Source organism: Pteropus alecto, unplaced genomic scaffold, assembly GCF_000325575.1.
Source record: "Pteropus alecto unplaced genomic scaffold, ASM32557v1 scaffold7, whole genome shotgun sequence".
Taxonomy (NCBI): Eukaryota; Metazoa; Chordata; class Mammalia; order Chiroptera; family Pteropodidae; genus Pteropus; species Pteropus alecto.
This window is the reverse complement of record NW_006494614.1, coordinates 55610804-55629187: the sequence shown is the minus strand read 5'-3', so window position 1 is coordinate 55629187 and position 18384 is coordinate 55610804.

The window sequence follows — 18384 nt, the reverse complement described above, 5'->3', positions numbered from 1 at the left end:
ATAAAACTAATGATTTTGCTGCAGAGTTTGGAACGATCCAAAATGGAAAAGCCAGCTAGAGGCTTTCAAAGCTGTGAAAAATCATAACATTGATCACTTTAGCAGGTCGCAGCTTGGAGCCTGGAGGTCCTGCCTAGATTCCAGAAGGTCCCAGGTGATGCTGCTTTTCCCTTCAGGGTGGGATCTGAGCTGTGAGTAGGTAACTTGCAGGGAGAAAGATTAACTTTTTTAACCTTTTAAAATTTTTAATACGAACTGAGTCTTTCAGATAGCAAAGCAACCTATAAACACTGGAAATAATGCTGGGTTTGGAGAAGTGTTACAGGAGTTTTATAGTTTGGCTGATCTAACATAAACATTTTCTGTGGTGCACTGTCTGCTGTTTAGAACTTGTGGATTGCTCTCCCAAGAGGTGGTGTCAGAATCTTTCAGTGCCTTTGTCATAAAACAGAATTGTTCGAACAAACAAAAGTACTGTACAAACACACATAAGGTATCCAGTGGATTTTCCTTCTCTCTTCTTAAATTTCAGTCTGTTCAAGGCTGCTGCTGTTTTTTTCATTTTACATTAATGACTCAAAATAGGTATTTTTATAGGAATTTTTGCACTGCAGCATGCCTAATGAGGGGAAAAGGAAGGGTGATTCACTTTCTGACAATCACTTAATTCAGAAGAAAATGAGATTTACCAAGTCGACTTACCTTACCGACCCCAGAGACCTATTGCATTGAGCAATAGGGACTTAATATATTTTACTTTGTGTGATTGCATCTATGCAGACGCCAGTCTGGAAGAGCTAAAATGTTAAATTTCTTGGCAACTTTGCATTCACACAGATTAACTGTGTAATTTGTGTGTGTCAGTTACAATTAAAAGCACATTCTTGGACCATGACATAATAGTATACTCAACTGACTTTCAAACTGTGGTCAACTTGCATTCTCAGAATGATAGTGCCTTTTTTTTCTTTTAGCATAAGAATGTTATCAGAAGAGTCTGGTCTACTTGCCACAATGGAGACTTTTTCAGTTTTGTAGAGGGAACTAAGGACAGCTAATCCAGCTACTTGGTGCATAATTGTTTCCCAGTAATTGGCAAAGGCTCCTTATAAGATTTCATTGGAGGCAGTGTGGCCTGGAGTATTTATATGGTGCTTAATGAATCTCCAGAATGCCAGCTAGGAGCTGATTGGTTAGTAGGAAATAAAGTGTAGACCATATGAAATGAACTGCAAACTCTAACAGCACAGGTCTTAATTGCCTTTTGCGGAGGTATCCAGTGCTTTTAAAATTTATGCTCTATATTCCTTACAAGGGGGTACCTAGCAGCCTCTCAAAAGTTGCAGTTCTTTTAAAATTGTAACTGGCCCTTCTCTCAACCCCCCTTAGGCCTTCTAATCACCAGATCTCTGGGACAAATTGTTGACACTGTCACAGGTTGCTCTCCTTGTAACTCATACCTGTCTTTGCTTCAGTAACCACTTTGCAATGACTCATTTGTTTATTTATTCACGCCTACCCCCCTTTTTTAAACAGGTAGGAAAACTCTTTTATCACATTTCTTAGTGGGAAAACATCTCCAGGGACTCAAAATTTCAAATAGATGGTCAAATTCTGGAAATAAACATGACGTTTTATTTGTTTGTTTGTTTGTTTGAGCTTTTTGCCCATGGTTTGGCATTTTCCTTCCTTCTTCCCTCAGTTTTTGTGTGGTTCATGAGCTGTCTGAGATGAAGGTGTGTGTAAAGTCTGCTGCACATTCTAGAAGGGAAAGTCTTGTGGCTTTGGAGACAGACGCTAAATGGGCACGGGCAGGGGCTGCTGTGTGCTCCAAGCACGAGTACCTTGGCTGGCCTCTGGGTCAGGGCTTCAGGAGCATGAGAAAGGATCCCCAGAAGGACCCGTTGAGCTCTGAGACTGCATCGCCTCTGAAATGAACAATGTGAACTCCCCATGCTGCTTGCAGACAGTTCCCATAGCTGGTCGGGGCCCTGGAGCATGCACCCGGGGGCAGAGCCTGCCCTTACTCACGCTCCATTCCAGTGTCTTGGGAGTTGTGCAGGGACTCTGGCCCAGGCGAGGGAAGAAGGAGCGTGCAGCCGGGCACTAGCCTTGCTTTAGAGTGCAAGGGTTTGTAATGCAATTTTCTTTGCAATGTTTTCAGTGACTGTGTGGCCAAGGCGGCACCTAACAGAGAACCAAGCACAGAGTAGGTACTCAATATTTGTGAATGATGAAATAATACTAATAACAATAAGAGTACTTGGGCAAACTTGACACCGAGATCTGGAGCAAGTACCCTGACAACGTTCTGGGTTTTAACATGTCTCTCCAACAAATCTTGCCTTCTCAAGGGGAAGTATATTTGATCAGAACGCTGGATTAGTACCCTTAGCAATGTTACAGGGTTATAGGCCTGGTTTTTTTTTTGTTTTTTTGTTTTCACATTCCAGACAATGGAAAGTGTTTATGGTTTCAGGAATAGCTGAGGGGTCAGTTTCAATTACCTTGGAGTGACTCTTAAGTTGGTTTTTGTTTAAAAACAAAAACAAAAAAAAGGTCAATTATCAGCACATTTATTGAGTGCCACCTGTGTATAAAGTCCTGTTAGGCACCTTAGGGGATGTCGTGGAGGATAAGCTCTGTTCTTCTAATCGACCTTGACTGAGGGTGCTCCTGGGCCTGCTGAGCTTCACATTGGTTTTGGGAAGGTGCAGGGGCCTCTGAATAGCCAATCTGTTTCATTCTCTCCATCCCATAAACCTCTTCCTGGGTCTTTCTATCTTTAACGCATCTCTTATCCCTTCCCAGGATTCCTGCAAATCAATGACAGGAATTTTGACAGAGAGCATCAACTCTGTTTCACGAAGGTCTCTGTGGAAATCCCCTAGGAAGACTATGAATATTGGCTGTAAGGACATGAATGCCCAGATCTAATGTGGCTTTGGGGACAGGCAGTTCAGGGCATGGGGTGTTCCATGTGACTTGTACAGGTAAATTGGCAGACAGCATCTTGCTGGGGGAAAGGTTAGGGATGTTTTCCTCTCTCTGAAATCTAGAATAAGTACTTATGCTTGTAGCTTCCTACACAATGCCTTGGCCTCCAGAGATGTTATTCTGCAAGGCCAAGGGCACCTCTGTCCAGCCTCCTCTCTGGCAAACTCTTCTCTCCTCCTTCATGAAGGCCACACCTCAGGGCAGAGAAATCTGGGATAGGATGGAACTGGCCAGAACCATTTGGTCGAGCTTAGTTGATTCATATCTTTTTTCCTCTGTGGAGACCTGTTTCCTGATCTCTGAGACAGCTTCTGAGTTAGCAGCTTCCTCGGGGACCTGAAACCAGAGAAGGGGTGACACTTTATATTTCCCTGAGATGTCTTTTCGCTTTCCTTTCCCTGGCCACTACCTCGCCTGCACCCCCCAAACTCAGAATGTGGGAAACGTCTTCTGTATCTAGTTCTGAACTTTGATTTTACCAGCACCCTCAGCGCTGTCCCCCTCAGCCTCCTGGTCACTGAATCCAGTGCTTACTGTGCTGGGAACCAAGCTGGCAAAGAGGAACTCAACAGCCTCAGCCAGAGAGGCGGATTCAATCGAAAGGGACTTCACCAATGTGGTGTAGTCTTTGGCTTCTGGTGAGGCGGCCTCAGCAACAGTTTGGGAAGACAGAAACAGAGCACTGACTTTGGAAGGAGCTCCCCAGAATCTACCTATATTCTGGATTTCATTCTGTGATAAAAGAGATTGGAGAATCGGCTGTTTCAGCCAATTATTTGGAGTCATTGGACTCTGACAGTTCTTTCTTGTTTCTTTATTGTATTTGGATTCAGAGTCCCCATCTGGGTTTGTATCATGTCTGGCAAAGGACCCAGGTTATCATTTTTCCTCTGGGCCTAGGTAATAGATCTTGGAAACTCCTAGGAGAGCATTTGCTCCTACCTAGGATCAGATACCAGAGGCTTTAATAATGGATTTTGCTTCACTGTGGCCTAGTCAGAACTCTCCGCTGCTGCCTCTTGCCATGCGCATGTGCACTAATGGCTGGACATTACCGGGAGAAAAGTGAACCCTGGATCACCCCAAAAGGCCTCTTCCCCTTGGTAAGCCCAGTCGCCCTATGGTAGCCTATTTCTGTTTCTGATTTACCTTATTTCCCTTTTTCTTTGTACCAGCAAATTCCCAATATTCACCCAGGTGATTTGTAGAGGGCCTGTTTGGGGTCCTGTATGAGCCTTGTCCTCCAAGCTTTTGTAGCTACCTGATCCTCTGCAACATTCAGTACATGACCACTGTCATCCCAGAAGGCTTATGAGAGGAGAGTCAAGAGTGGCCTTTTGCCCCCTATGACTGGGTCCATCTTCTCTCCCAGGTATGCACCTTTCCAAACCCTGCTAATGGGCTTGGGCCTTGATTTGGCAGTGGGCTTTGGGAGGGGCAGGCTGCTTTCTAGATATCTCCCAGAGGGGCATCTGAATTTTTTCCTACCTCACAGGGATGTTGTAAGACTTTAATAGGTCTGAGGATGAAGGCCCCTTGACCTCTTTATAGGAAGGGTGGAATAAATTACCAGCTGTGATCCATGAGAAGATGAAATGCTCATGCAGCAGTTGAGCAAGTACTCTGTGGCCTTTTCCTGGACCCCTGTGCCACCTTGCAGCTCCAGCCACCTTGAGGCCAACCTGGAGACTTTCAGATGTTCGACATAGAGGTACCAGGCAAACCCCAGCTACACATGCCCTGAACGAATTGCTAGACATCAAAGGAAATGGACCCTTCTTTTAAGAACGTACAAACATATGTCTGCATTGATGTCTGTACTGTAAATTTCTAATTTATGGCTGTACAAACAAAAAAAATAAACTTTGCTATTTAATTTTTGTATTAAAGGAAAATAAAGTTTTGTTTATTACCTGGTGTGTGATTTGGCATATTCCTGAAGGTGCATGACAGCCCCTGGGAAGCACACATAGCCAGCCGTGAGAAATAGAGAATTTGGTTTGCAGAACAGACTGAGCCTCTTTCTGAGAGCCTGTTTGTTTCTTTTTTCACTGGTCCTGTTTTTCCCCTCTGGGATTTCTCCTGGGTCAGCAAACCCCCAGGATCCAAGGTCAACAGAATTTATCACTACTGTGGTCATCAGTAACACTCAAGTGGTCACAGGATGCTTTGGACATAACTAGTTCTCAAGCAGTCATCCCATGACACCTCTTCTTGGCATTCCCAGTATGTGTAGCCATTTTTATACACCTTCCAAGTCCCTTTAACTTAAACTAGTGGCTTAAAAAAGTTTTCCCATCACTGCTATCCCTTCAGGCTTCTTAGAAGGGTAGAAGAGGGAATTTTTTTTTTTCTGCAGATTTTCATTTAAAATTTTTTTCTGGCTATACTATGTTTCTGTTTTGTGTAATAGACATGGGACTATGTCACATCAGCCAAGAAGATGATATTTTTAATTAATTTTATATGCTAAGGGGTCTGTGTCTGCCAATCCAGAAAAGCCATTATCAGGATGTTGTCGTGGGCCACACAGACACAGAGGGAGGGGAGTCACTGCCATTGGAGAGGCCTGCTTGATGTCCCCGAGGAGAACATCAGCTCTTTTCGTTTGCCTTTAAATTGCTTTCCACCCGTTCGTTTCACCTGGGTACCACCCTGTTCTGGTGTGAGTGAAAAGCCCAGGGCACAAGGATCTGCTCTACTATTCTCTGCAGATTGCTATTGTGCTTTTATCTCAAACCATAAATGAAGGGAAGCATGTAATTTAAATTCTCTGCCTTGTAAGACAGGCCACGTTTCTCATTTTATTACCTACTCATTAAGTAGTTATGAAGTTAAGGAAAAGTCAACGCAATCTGGAATGAATTCATAATAATCCCTTGCACTTGTAGAAATACTTTCCGTACAGAAAATGCTTTTTTTAAAACATAATTTCACTTTATTCTCTTGGCATCTATAAAGTAAGCAGAGAGTAGAATCGAAACATCGAGAGCTCAAGGGATGTGCCTGGGGTACCCAAATAGGAGGTAGGAGCGTGGGCAGCCAGGTCTTCTCGTACCTAGCCCAAGGCTTTGGGTTTTTTTTGTTGTTGTTGTTTCACACTCAGTTGTGTGTCGAATTGTGTCCATCCAAAAAACATGTTGAAGTCCTTTCCTGACCCTCATACCTATAAATGTAAACTTACTTAGAAATAGGGTCTTTGCAGACATAATCAATTGAAGATGAGCTGATACTAGATTAGGGGGACCCTAATCCAATGGCTGGGGTCCTTATAATAAGAGGACACATACGCAGAGGCGGAGATTAGAGCTGCAGTCCAGGCAAGAAACACCATGGATCTCTGCCAACCCCTGAAGCTAGGAGAGAGGCATGGAAGGTTCTCCCTCAGAGCCTCCAGTAGGAACCAACCTTGCCAAAACCTTGATTTCAGACTTCTAGACTCCAGAACTGTGTGTTCTAGCCACCCTTTTTTTTTTTTTTTTTTTTAATATGACAGCCCAAGGAAACTAATACTGCTTTTATTCCTCTGATTTCTTTAATTCCTGCAAATAGTTCACTGGGGATGGATAAATGTTTCAGCAGGCAACTCTCTCAATAACAGGACCTGGCCATGAGCTTCTGTTTTTTAAGGATTATGTAGCATAATCACTCTGGTAAGTTTCTTTATCTATAAGCTGGACACCTCTAGAATAAACCCCATGATCCCTGACACTCAACTAATTTGAACTGGTCTTGGCTAGTCTCCTGCCCACCACCCGCAAGGGGAGCTCTGTGTGCCCGGCCAGGACCTTGACTGGAATGTGGCCCAAGGGTTTTTAGCCTTTCAGTTCTGAGAACCGATTTTTTTTCTCTTTCCCATTTTAGCTTTTACATGTAATCATAATTTTAGTTGAGCTGACACTTGACTAAAGAGGCTAGCCTTGGCCTCCTGTCTTCTGAGATTCTGTGAACAGAAATAACCCACACTCAGGGAAGGGCGTTGTCCTCTCCTTGGTTTTCCTTCACAGTGCAGCTGGGTCATAGGACTGGGAGCATCTTGCTAAATGTTTAGAAAATATTGGACCTGCAAAAGTCTGGTCCAAAAGGCTTTCAAAATGGACCGTGGCCCCACCTGAAATTCTGTCCACTTCTTCCATCTCATCCTCAGGCTAAGAGAACCCATGAATTTACCTGTCCACAAGGCAAAGAATTCCAACTTCTCAAAGTCCCAGGAAAAGAGAATAAAAAAAAGTCTTACGTTTCACATGAATTGCCTGATTTTCATCAGCCTTCCATGTGGGTTTTTATAAGCATCTAATCCTGTTTTTACCCAAGAACCTGCTTAATCTCTTAGCTAGCCCACATTATCAATGCCTATCTCTTCAAGAGATTAAATGATTGGCCCTCTACACTTTCTAAAATGCCTGAGGGTTGCATCATTTCACTTGATATGAGGTAAATGAGTAGAGTATAAAGCAATGAGATGGAATCGATAAGTCACAGAGAAGGTCTGTCCTAGTTCCATGCTTTCCTCTTACTCCCTTGCCTTTGCATACGTGTTTCCCTTTGCCTGGAATCTCCTTCCGTCTTTCTGCAACTACGTTGTGTCTATTCTTCCTTCAAGATTGAAATCTTAGGTCATTTGTCCTGGGAAGACTTCCCTGACCCTCCCACTTGCCATGTCCTGCCTCCCTTTCCTTCTGGCCATAGCTAAGTTTAAGCCTCTGTGCTTTCAACTCCGGGAGCTTTCATTAAGCTGTTCGTAATGGTCTGTTCATGTGTTCATCTCCCCACTAGACTGAACTCCCTGAGGTTGCCTATCTGTGTGTCCTGAGTGCCTGGCACAGAACATGAGTTTCAGGAATATCTGTGGACGAAAGGAAGGTAGGATAGGTGGGAGAGAAGGTTTTGCCTTGTTAGGTGGGGAAACTGATGGGCTATGGTGACAAATGCGACCAACATAGGAAAGAAACCGAAGGTGACAATAAGAGCCATTACATAGGCAAGACTTTCTGGAAAGATGCTAGGACAATGGCCTCAGAGAAAATTCTCTGGCCTCAAAGATGGATTTCAGGATGATCGCCTACCCTCTGTGTTGCTTAATGTTAAATCTTCTCTCTTCAACCTTTTTTCTCCTCCTCCTCTCCAACAAATATTTGCTAGGAACCTACTGTACGTAGAATACTGGGAAAAGAGAGAGATAATTGTAAAAAACCTCAAAAGACGAGGTCCAATTGAGAGTCCAAAAGTGCAGATGACAGAACAGAGAAAGAATTCAGATGTTATTAACAAGCTTAAAACTCCAAACTTGGAAAAACGAATTCTCTAGTGCTTAGTAAATATTTGTTGAATAGCTGAATGAGGGCCCATCATGTGCCAGCCACTGTCCTGGGAGGGCACTGTAGGGGACAACAGTATAAATAAGATAGAACCTTTCCCTCCAGAAGTCGGTGGCAGCAAACCACATGCCCCCTCTAACCTTTAAGGGTCAGCGCTACTAGTCCTATCATATTTATTATGTAATTGCTTCCTAACCTAAGTTCCAGGGGCTTGTTGATTTAGCTTGGTCTGAATGGCTTCTGAGTACCAAGTGCAATGGGAAAGCATTTCCTAAACAGTTATCATCTCAATATTTGATCCCCCAAAAGTACACATCTGCCTCAACAGGTAGTGAGAGCATGAGGAAGAGCAAAAAGGGGGGAGGGGTAGATGCCGGAGACCATGACTCTTTTAGACTTGATCTGCTTGCCAAAAACACCCTCTGATTCAATATATAGAAAATAAAAAATTAAAATTTACTCGTGGTGTGCCTTTGGAGGAATTTAATCATCAGATCAGCTAACTGCCCGCATCTGAACATCTTTTCTAGCACACATGTGGATTTATAACATTTGCACCAAGTAGGTGGTTTGTGTAGGTGCATCTGCCTTGTGTCCTCTGAACCTCATTCTCTTGCTTCTTTCATGTCATAATTCTGTAAATCCAAAGAGACTTTTCTGTGGAAGTTAAAAGGAGTGCGTGGGTAATCCTCACTTACCCAGAGTGAAAGGAATAAATGTGTGATCAGCCTGGCTGGGGATTGACTGTGGGGAGTTGTGGGGCGGCTAGTCATTCCATGTAACTGGAGCCTAAGATTCTTGGAGTGGAGAGAAGGTGGGCCGAGGCCAAGTTATGAAAAGCCTTGGAGATTGTACTCTCTCCTGTGCCAGGCACAGGGGAGCTGGCCAAAGTCTGAGGGCAAGGAAGGCTCATATTCCTGTTGGTGTCCTACAGAGCCCGTGCTGGCTGTGGACTGTGAGCCGGGTCAACGCTACTAGTCCTATCATATTTATTATGCAATTGCTTCCTAACCTAAGTCCCAGGGGCTTGTTGATTTAGCTTGGACTGAATGGCTTCTGAGTAACAAGTGCAATGGGAAAGCATTTCCTAAACAGTTATCATCTCAATATTTGATCCCCCAAAAGTACACATCTGCCTCAACAGGTAAATGTGTAGTGAGAGCATGAGGAAGAGCAAAAGGAGGGGAGGGGTAGATGCCGGAGACCATGACTCTTTTAGACTTGATCTGCTTGCCAAAAACACCCTCTGATTCAATATATAGAAAATAAAAAATTAAAATTTACTCGTGGTGTGCCTTTGGAGGCATTTAATCATCAGATCAGCTAACTGCCCGCATCTGAACATCTTTTCTAGCACACATGTGGATTTATAACATTTGCACCAAGTAGGTGGTTTGTGTAGGTGCATCTGCCTTGTGTCCTCTGAACCTCATTCTCTTGCTTCTTTCATGTCATAATTCTGTAAATCCAAAGAGACTTTTCTGTGGAAGTTAAAAGGAGTGCGTGGGTAATCCTCACTTACCCAGAGTGAAAGGAATAAATGTGTGATCAGCCTGGCTGGGGATTGACTGTGGGGAGTTGTGGGGCGGCTAGTCATTCCATGTAACTGGAGCCTAAGATTCTTGGAGTGGAGAGAAGGTGGGCCGAGGCCAAGTTATGAAAAGCCTTGGAGATTGTACTCTCTCCTGTGCCAGGCACAGGGGAGCTGGCCAAAGTCTGAGGGCAAGGAAGGCTCATATTCCTGTTGGTGTCCTACAGAGCCCGTGCTGGCTGTGGACTGTGAGCCGGAGAGAAGGCAAGCTGGAGGCATGCAGACTGGTTTGGATGGGAAGCATCAAGGCCTGAAGGAAGGTGGTGGCAGAGAGATGGAAAAGAAGGGGTGATTTTCAGAACCACAGCAAACTGTATCCTCCATGGCACTGTTCAATGAGCTGAATCTTTGCTTTCTAAACTGCCAGTGTTTCAGAGGCAAGAAGCTTTGTGTTTGCTCTGTACACCTGATATAGCATACTCCCTACACTGCAAGCACAGATAAATAACTGCCTCGGCACCACAGGGACGAGAAAGATTGCAACCCTGGCCAAACACGTCTGGAGAGATCGGGTTTCCCTGAGTGAGATTCTCTCCCTCACAGTCCTCACGTCAGCGTGACACCATTTGTTGATGCCTGGAAGGGACAGGGTCCTGGAGAGGAGAGCATCGTGTTTAGCTGTTTATGTAGTGCTAAGGGGCCCCATCACCTCTTGCAGACACAGAGTTTCAATCATGACATACTTTCTAGACTAGCTGATACAAATTCCATAGTAAGGGTTTAATTTAGTACAAACTTAATCTCAGTCACGTCTCCCATCTAGATTTTATTTCTTGACACAGTTTTCTTTGCCAGCTACTGTTATCAGTAAGCCTGAGCTGCCTAACCAGAACTACGGAAAAAGGTATCACGGGCACACACATTTTTCCTAGTCCTCTTCCTTTTAAATCAGAAATTCTGTATAACATTTTCCATAAGTTAAAGAGAGGAACACTTCCTAGCTTTTTCAGTGCTTTTTTTTTTTTTTTTTTTTAAACAACAGACCTTCCTTTTGGATTTACATCAGCGTTTAGCTAACTTCCTGAACACTTCACCCATTTCCTGAACTTATTCTGAGGAAGGAAAAACATCCTCCTTCAGAAATAAATGCAAATAATCGCAGAGATTATTTTTATTAAATAAATGGTGTAAATGCAATGGAATTTCCTGTATGATGTGCATTTACTATGGATATTTCAATAAAAATATATTTATTGTGATTCTCTATGGTCCATCTTATTTGCAGATAGCCCGAGGAATTATAACCACTATGTAAGCTACTCAAGAGATGAAATCTAAACATTTGCAACTTTTACTCAAAAATATTTTTAATCCAACAATCTGAACACTAGGGGGAATTGTTTTCTGTAGGTCAGCCAATTTTGAAGCTTTGTTTTTTTTTTTTAAAACGGGGTTCTTATGACACCTAGTGGTGAACAAGTGAAAAATGTTTTCTCCACTCCATAGTGTCCCAGTAATGAGATTTTTTTTATTTATTTATGCATTTGCTTGAGAGAAAACACACCCTTTCCGAGTACTTCTTAATGCCCATACTGTCTAGTAATGCTAAGTAATGACATGGAAACAGCATCCTTATGTTTTTCTGGAGGTGTTCTCTTGATTAATATTTACTCAGAGCCAGCCTACCACCCAGGGTTAAACTGGTTCAGTTTTAAGAATGAATGAAAAAATGTGAGACTTTGCAGAGAAAACACATCAATATATCAAGCTGGGGTCAGGTTTTTAAATTTAAAACATTTTTTTAATGAAAGTAATTTATAATTGTGAGAAGGCCTCCTCCCATTTAGCCATCTTAGTGGAGAAGAATAATATTTTTCTGGTGAATAAATCTCATTGACATCTTAAAGATATATTTTAGGCTTATTGCTCATCATTTTTGAATGCTTTATAGGGCCCTTCTTATGTTTTCTAGTGTTTGGCTGAAGCTGATTTTTTTAAAGAACATGGAGATAGGGATCTCAGAGAGTCTGCTTGTTCCCATCTTTATCCCCGCCCCCACCCGGGAGAAATCCATCCGGGGCAGATGGGTATCTGCCTCCTTGCACCATCCTCAGGAAGAGATTCCTTAATCCATCATTCAGGCTGATGTTCTTCCTTTGGTTCAAACCCCTTAGTGTAATATCCGAGGCCCCTAGTATCTGACCCCCTTTCCTCTCTTCCAGCCTCACCTCACACCAATTCCTCCTGCTGTATCTCCCTTCTCTGCCTCTATACATATTGGTCTCCTTGGCCAGGAGACTCCTTCCACGGCCCTGTGCTCATTAATCAAGACCCCGTGTAAGCATTTCCTTTCCTGGGAGCCTCACGTGATCCAACCAAGCAGAGCTGATGGTGCCCTCTTGTATGTCACCTCTAAACCTAGCTCAAATGCTCTATAATTGCATGTGTCCTATTACATTCTATTGTTTCTATGTGTCTCTCTCCTAGACATCTGTGAGTTTTTCAAGGACAAGAACTGTTCTTGTACCTGACGCCCTAGTTTGTCCAGGTGCACTATAAATGTTCACTGATGTTCTGACATCTGTGACATTAGATTTTTCCACTTGGCTAAATGTTTTGATAGGAGTAAATTAGGAGTTGGGGCAACTAGTTCAAGGGTAGAGTTGACAATCAGGAGAATAGGTCTTTGAAAATGTACAGAACCATTTATTATTCCATATGACCTCAGCCTTCACCCGCTGAGGAATAAGATGGTTTCACAAAAATAATCTCCAAGTTTCTGTTTGGGTCTAACATTGTAGAATTCTGTAATTGGAAGAGCTATGCTCTAAAGCAGGGTTTTAAAAAACCCAGGTCAGTGCAAGAAGTCTATAATTGTATGCAAAATATTTTATGTATACATATGTGATTTTTTGGGGGGAGACGGTGCATGCTTTGAAAAGATTAAATATCACTGATTTAGATATCGTTGACTGAAATGGTGACCATAATCTCTACTGGGTCAACAGAAGCTGACACCCTTCTGAGTGCTTCAGGAGGGAGGTTTATAGACCAGCAGTTGCAAAAAAGCCCTTGGCGCTTTTTCTCCACTGCCTTTTGTTAGGGCACACCTAAAGGTCTGGTCTGCAATTTAAAAGGAAAGGCTAAGAGGCTTTTGACTGTGTCCCATTTGTTCTGCATTAATGTCCCCCTCCTCAGATTCTAAATGTAAGGTGAGGGTGTGGTCAGAACCCTTGTCAGCCTAGACTATATACTTTTTCTCACATTAAAAAAGAAAAATTCCTACTCTGGAAAAGCTACTTCGTAGTGCCCACAAGTTCTGCCCAAGAGGCCCACACCGAATCCTCTGGGTAACACCAGGAAATCTGGGCATGAAGCACGACCACTGGAAAAAGTCTGCCTCTGAGCTCTAGGCCTGCCAATTGCTATGATGCCTTTGCTCCTTGATGGGAGATGGCACCTGCATTGTGGCTGGCAGGGCAGGCCTCGTGGGTGCGCAACATGGGCAGTGATTCACGTCCCCATGCTTAGAAAGGCCTTTTGCTTTTTTCAGTGTTCTGTTGTTACTCTCTTGCAGTTCTTGATCACTTTTGTACAAAGGGCCACATATTTTTACTTTGCAATTGATTCTGCAAATTAAGTTGCTGGTCTCGAGTGGCTGCATATAGTGAAGCAGCACCATGTATCAGAAAGAGCATGAGCTTTGGAGCTGACAGTTGGAGATTGAAACCCCAGTTATGTAACTTCCTAGCGGTGTGAGCTTCAGTAGGTTACTGAGCTTCTGTGTCCTTATATTGAAAATGGTGATCATGATATCTAACTCTTAAAATCATCGGGCCAATTAAACAGTATGAGACGAAGTAATTGGTAGTGGCTGATAATGACAACAATGATTTGAAAACAACCAATCAGGAACATATGAAATACACTAATGCGAAAGCAGATCAAAAACAAAACAAACAAGCCACACTCACAGACTTTAAGGGCTGGAAAGAATCCTAAAGATGAGCACCTAGGCCAAGTTGTTTCCACCTTGTTTCTACCACAGCACTTTGCACATAGTGCCATTAGGGCCCCTAAAAATATTATAGTATTATTATTTTCCTTCAGTACACATCTTTTCTCCCATTAAACTTTGAGCTCCCCAGAGCAGGGACTGGGTCCATCTTTTTAGAGAAATCTTCAGTTCCTAGCACAAAGCCTGTAAAAAAATGGATGCTTAATAAGTTTTCTTTGAAAAATAAACTAATTCATTATTTTATTTTATAGTTGAGGAAACTGAGGCTCAGAGAAATGAGGTGAGTTGCCCAAGCTCACAAAGCTTGTCCTTGGCAAAGTCAGGACTGGAGTCCCCTCTGTTGGCTTCGAAGGGATTGCCTGGGGGCCCCACATGGACCCAGCCCTCTGAGAGCTCCTAAACAGAGTCTTTATATCTCGCTGAGTAGCAATTATCAAATTATCTGGGAAATGTTTGAACCTTTTATGTAAGTGCATATTTATTTATCTGGAGTAAAATATCAGAGAGGAAGAGCAGTCCCTGGAGCTAGAATCTACTTGTGCCTGTCCAAGAGAACTTCTGCAGAAAGCCATCCATCAGATCACCCTTACTTAGCTTGCAATTCTACGACAGCTCAGGCTCCCCCTTTACCTTCCCCAAATCCTCCCATTCATGAGATTATCTTCTGTGATGCTGATGTCCTGGATGTGATTGATCACCCACCACTATCTTGGGGACCTGTGAGTGACCTTCTGGATGCATTTGTAAGGAACCAGCTTGGAAACAAAAACAAAAACTTGAAGGTATCCTCTGGTTGGCCTGAGATAAGGGGACCTCAGAGTCTTTTTTCTTTAGCCTGGCAAAACAGTACAAACAATAAAAAAAATCCATAAGAAAATATTCTGCTTCCAGGGACTTAAAAGAAACTTCTCATTTCACCCTCCCTGTCAACATGATACCATCCCCATGTAAGAAAAACAAATGTGTTTGTGAGAAGAGGAAAGGAAGGGAAGAAAGTAGAGAAGGAAAGGAGATTAACAGAGGAAGGGAAGAGGGATGAGGGATGAGAGAGGAGGAGGACTGCAGGGGAATAGATGAAGAAATAACAGAGAGAGAGAGAGAGAGAGAGAGAATATGAATGTATTTGGAAAGAGAGGTGGAACTAATATTTACCTGAATAATGCCAGGAGGCTAAATCAAATTATCAGGATGAGTCAATCCAAATCACTTTGCTAAACTCAGCTGGAATGATAATGATCCTCGGACTGGGAAGAAAACAGTGGGGGTACAGTGAAAGATCTGGGTTTGAGTTTCGGCACAGATGACAATTTGTTGTGTGAACATGGACATATCATTTCAAATTCCAGACCTCAGTGTTCTCATCCAGAAGTGGGGGAAATAGATGAAATGAGACATATGAAAGTAATTTGAAAAAATAGAGTGTAACACAAGCAAACACAGTCTCAAATTTACACTCAAGCTGGATCCATTCCATTTAAATCAAAACAGGCTTTGACGCGCCTCCAGCTCTGCTTTCCATGGGCTCAGTAAAGTTTTCTACCTCATGTTTTTAAAATAAATAAATACACAATCCAATGATCTCGTCACAGCATTATGCTCAGGTGAACTCATTCCAAATCATGACTACAACTCTGAATTCAGAATATAAAAAGCAAAAGAGGCACACGGCTTTACCCACCATTGTTCGACAAATTTATTACGGCGGAGAGGGCAGATCTGGCTAGGAATTCGATCTGGTTCAGATGTCAGTTCTGCCACTCATGAGCTGTGTGATCACGGGTGAGTTTCTCAGCCTCATCACCCTCAGTCTTTCCATTTCTGATGTGGACGCACCTCCCTCCCCGTGTTGTTAACACAAGGGCAAGTGCTTAGTGCAGATCCTGGCATCTGTTAGAGCCTCTGCCTGTGCTGACCATGGCTGCCTCCTCGGTCCTAGAACAGAATAGCTGGGAAACACATGGTCCTGTCCCTTCTCCCTTCCTGTTTCATTTCTCTTACCCCAAATCCTCGAAAGCAATGCCTTGGATCTGAGTGTCTGAGCTACTTACAGCTTGAGAGCCTCTCTGCGAAGACTTCAGATGGCGAACGAAACCTCTCCTTTCTGATTGTGTGTCTCTCCTGTGTGTCAGTGATGAAAACAGACTCTGGCTAACTTATAGAGAAGGGAATTTATTGGAGAGATATTGGAGGACAGAGAAAATTAGGCTAAGAAATGGATGGCAATTATGAGAGATTCCCAATTTATTGGAGAGATATTGGAGGACAGAGAAAATTAAGAAATGGATGGCAATTATGGGAGATTCCCGAGCTGGGAAGGAAGCAGTGAGGAGAGTGCAAAGACCTAGGTTTGAGTTTTGAACCAGATCACAATTTGTTGTGTTAACACAGACATGTCATATCAAGTCCTAGACCTCAGTTTTCTCATCCAGACGTGAAGAGTCAGAGGGTAAGGCCAAAGGAACCACAGCAATGGTGCCTTAGCAGGAGCAGTTTGGTCAGCATACCGATTCTGCTACTTCTGAACAAATGACTTCCAGCTGTCTCCATGGATAACTGACCACCAACCACACTCATGTGCTTGTACTGCTCCCAGAGACTCCCAGGTCCACGGAAGACCACTGGGGACCACCAACCACACTCATGTGCTTGTACTGCTCCCCGGAGACTCCCAGGTCCAAGGAAGACCACTGGGTGGGCTGAACCCAATTCAGCAGCCTACACTCAGACTGTGCCAGGGCAGAGGATCTGGGGGACAGAGATCCTATCTATTTGCAATGTGGAAGGTCCTACCTCACACCAAGACAAACCAGCCCTTAGAAGGAAAGAGGAACTGGATGACAGAGACCGATAATAAAAATATGACCAATGTCCACTGTAGCTCACAATAAGATCTTCAATCTACGTCTGAAAGTCAGGGAATCTAAGACTGTGCCTCGTGCATGGGGGTCTTTTATCTATGATCAAAGGGCTCAAGTACAGTGCCAGGATGTACAGCGTTCATTGGTGTGGATAGGCAAGATCCAGCTGAGTCTGCTCATGGAACTTGGTTTTGGGCGGGGGTTGGGAGAATCAACATTAAATTAAAGCAAATAATTAGAAATGTATTAACATTGAAAAGGACACATGAAAAAAAGTTGAATCACTTAAATGGTGAGTGACCAGTTAGTCAGATGGCTTTTGACTGATTTCCGTACAGCTGTTTCTCCAAACCTGTCCTCACTCAGAGGCAGATGCTTCAAGCAGCACACGTGTGATTCCCACACACTCTTGGCTCCCAGCAAACTCTCCCAAAGGCTGGGTGGCCGTGTCACTGCTCATTATGGTCCCTGCCTCGGGAACTGACATTCCACTTCTCTTTTTTTTTTCGGTATCCTTCAAACCCTAATTATTCAAAAAAATAAAAATAAATTCAAGATTCAAGACCAGCAGCTGAATGCCTTTTTTTGTTGTTGTTGAGGAAAGCCCAGTTTTCAGCAGAAAACTCTCCTTGGCAAAAGCAGTTCCTGCCCTCCCCCGCTTTCTTTTGCCCCAAGATCAAGTTTTCTGATGAATCTCAGCAGCCATTGGATCCATTTCCTGACAGATGGTGACAAAACAACAAGAAGATCATGATTAATTACCCCAATCCCTTCACTGCAAACAAACAGGGCTGCCTCAGGGCCATTCAGATGGTCCACATTTACCTCCAAAATTTGATATGGGTTAAGTTAGAGTAAATCCTCACTTCTGTATGGGGCTTCTCGGGTTGTATAGAGCTTTATGGTTTGCTTGGAGCTTTCTAGTTTGCCCTTTTATACACATTTTATTTCATCCCCATGGTAGGCCGCTAGACAACTCTCACCCTTCTCCCAAATTATTGTAACACCTCCTACCTTTCTCAGTGTCCACTCTTTCTTTTTTCTTATTTTAATTGAGCTATACTTATCATACAATAAAAAGCATAAGTCTCTGTTCACTTTGATGAGTTTTGACAGCTATACACACTGCGTAACTGCTATGTACAACAAGATATAAAACATTTCCATCACCCCAGAATGTTCCTTCATTTTTCTTTCCAGTCAATTGCTCTTTCCCCTCGGGCAGCTACTTTCATATTTCTACCACTGTGGATTACTTTTTCCGTGCATGGATTTCATCTCATAGCAATGGATCACACAGTATATATATTTCTGTGTCTTTTTTTTTCCTCCTATGGATTTAAAAATCATCTATGTTGTGTGTATCAGGAGTCCCTTCCTCTTTATTGTTGAGTAGTATTCCATTGTATAAATGCACCACGATTTACTCATAAGTTCATCTTTTGATAGAAATTTATGGGTTTCTAGGGGCATAATTTTTGCTATTACAAATACTGCTGCTATAAAAATACTTGTACGAATACTTTTGTGAACATATGTTTTCATTTAACTTGGATAAATACCTAAGAATGAAACTGCCGGGTCATAGGGTAGGTGTATGTTTAACTTTATAAGAAACCACCAAATACTTCTCTAAAGCAGTTTGTCAGATATAAAGAGTTG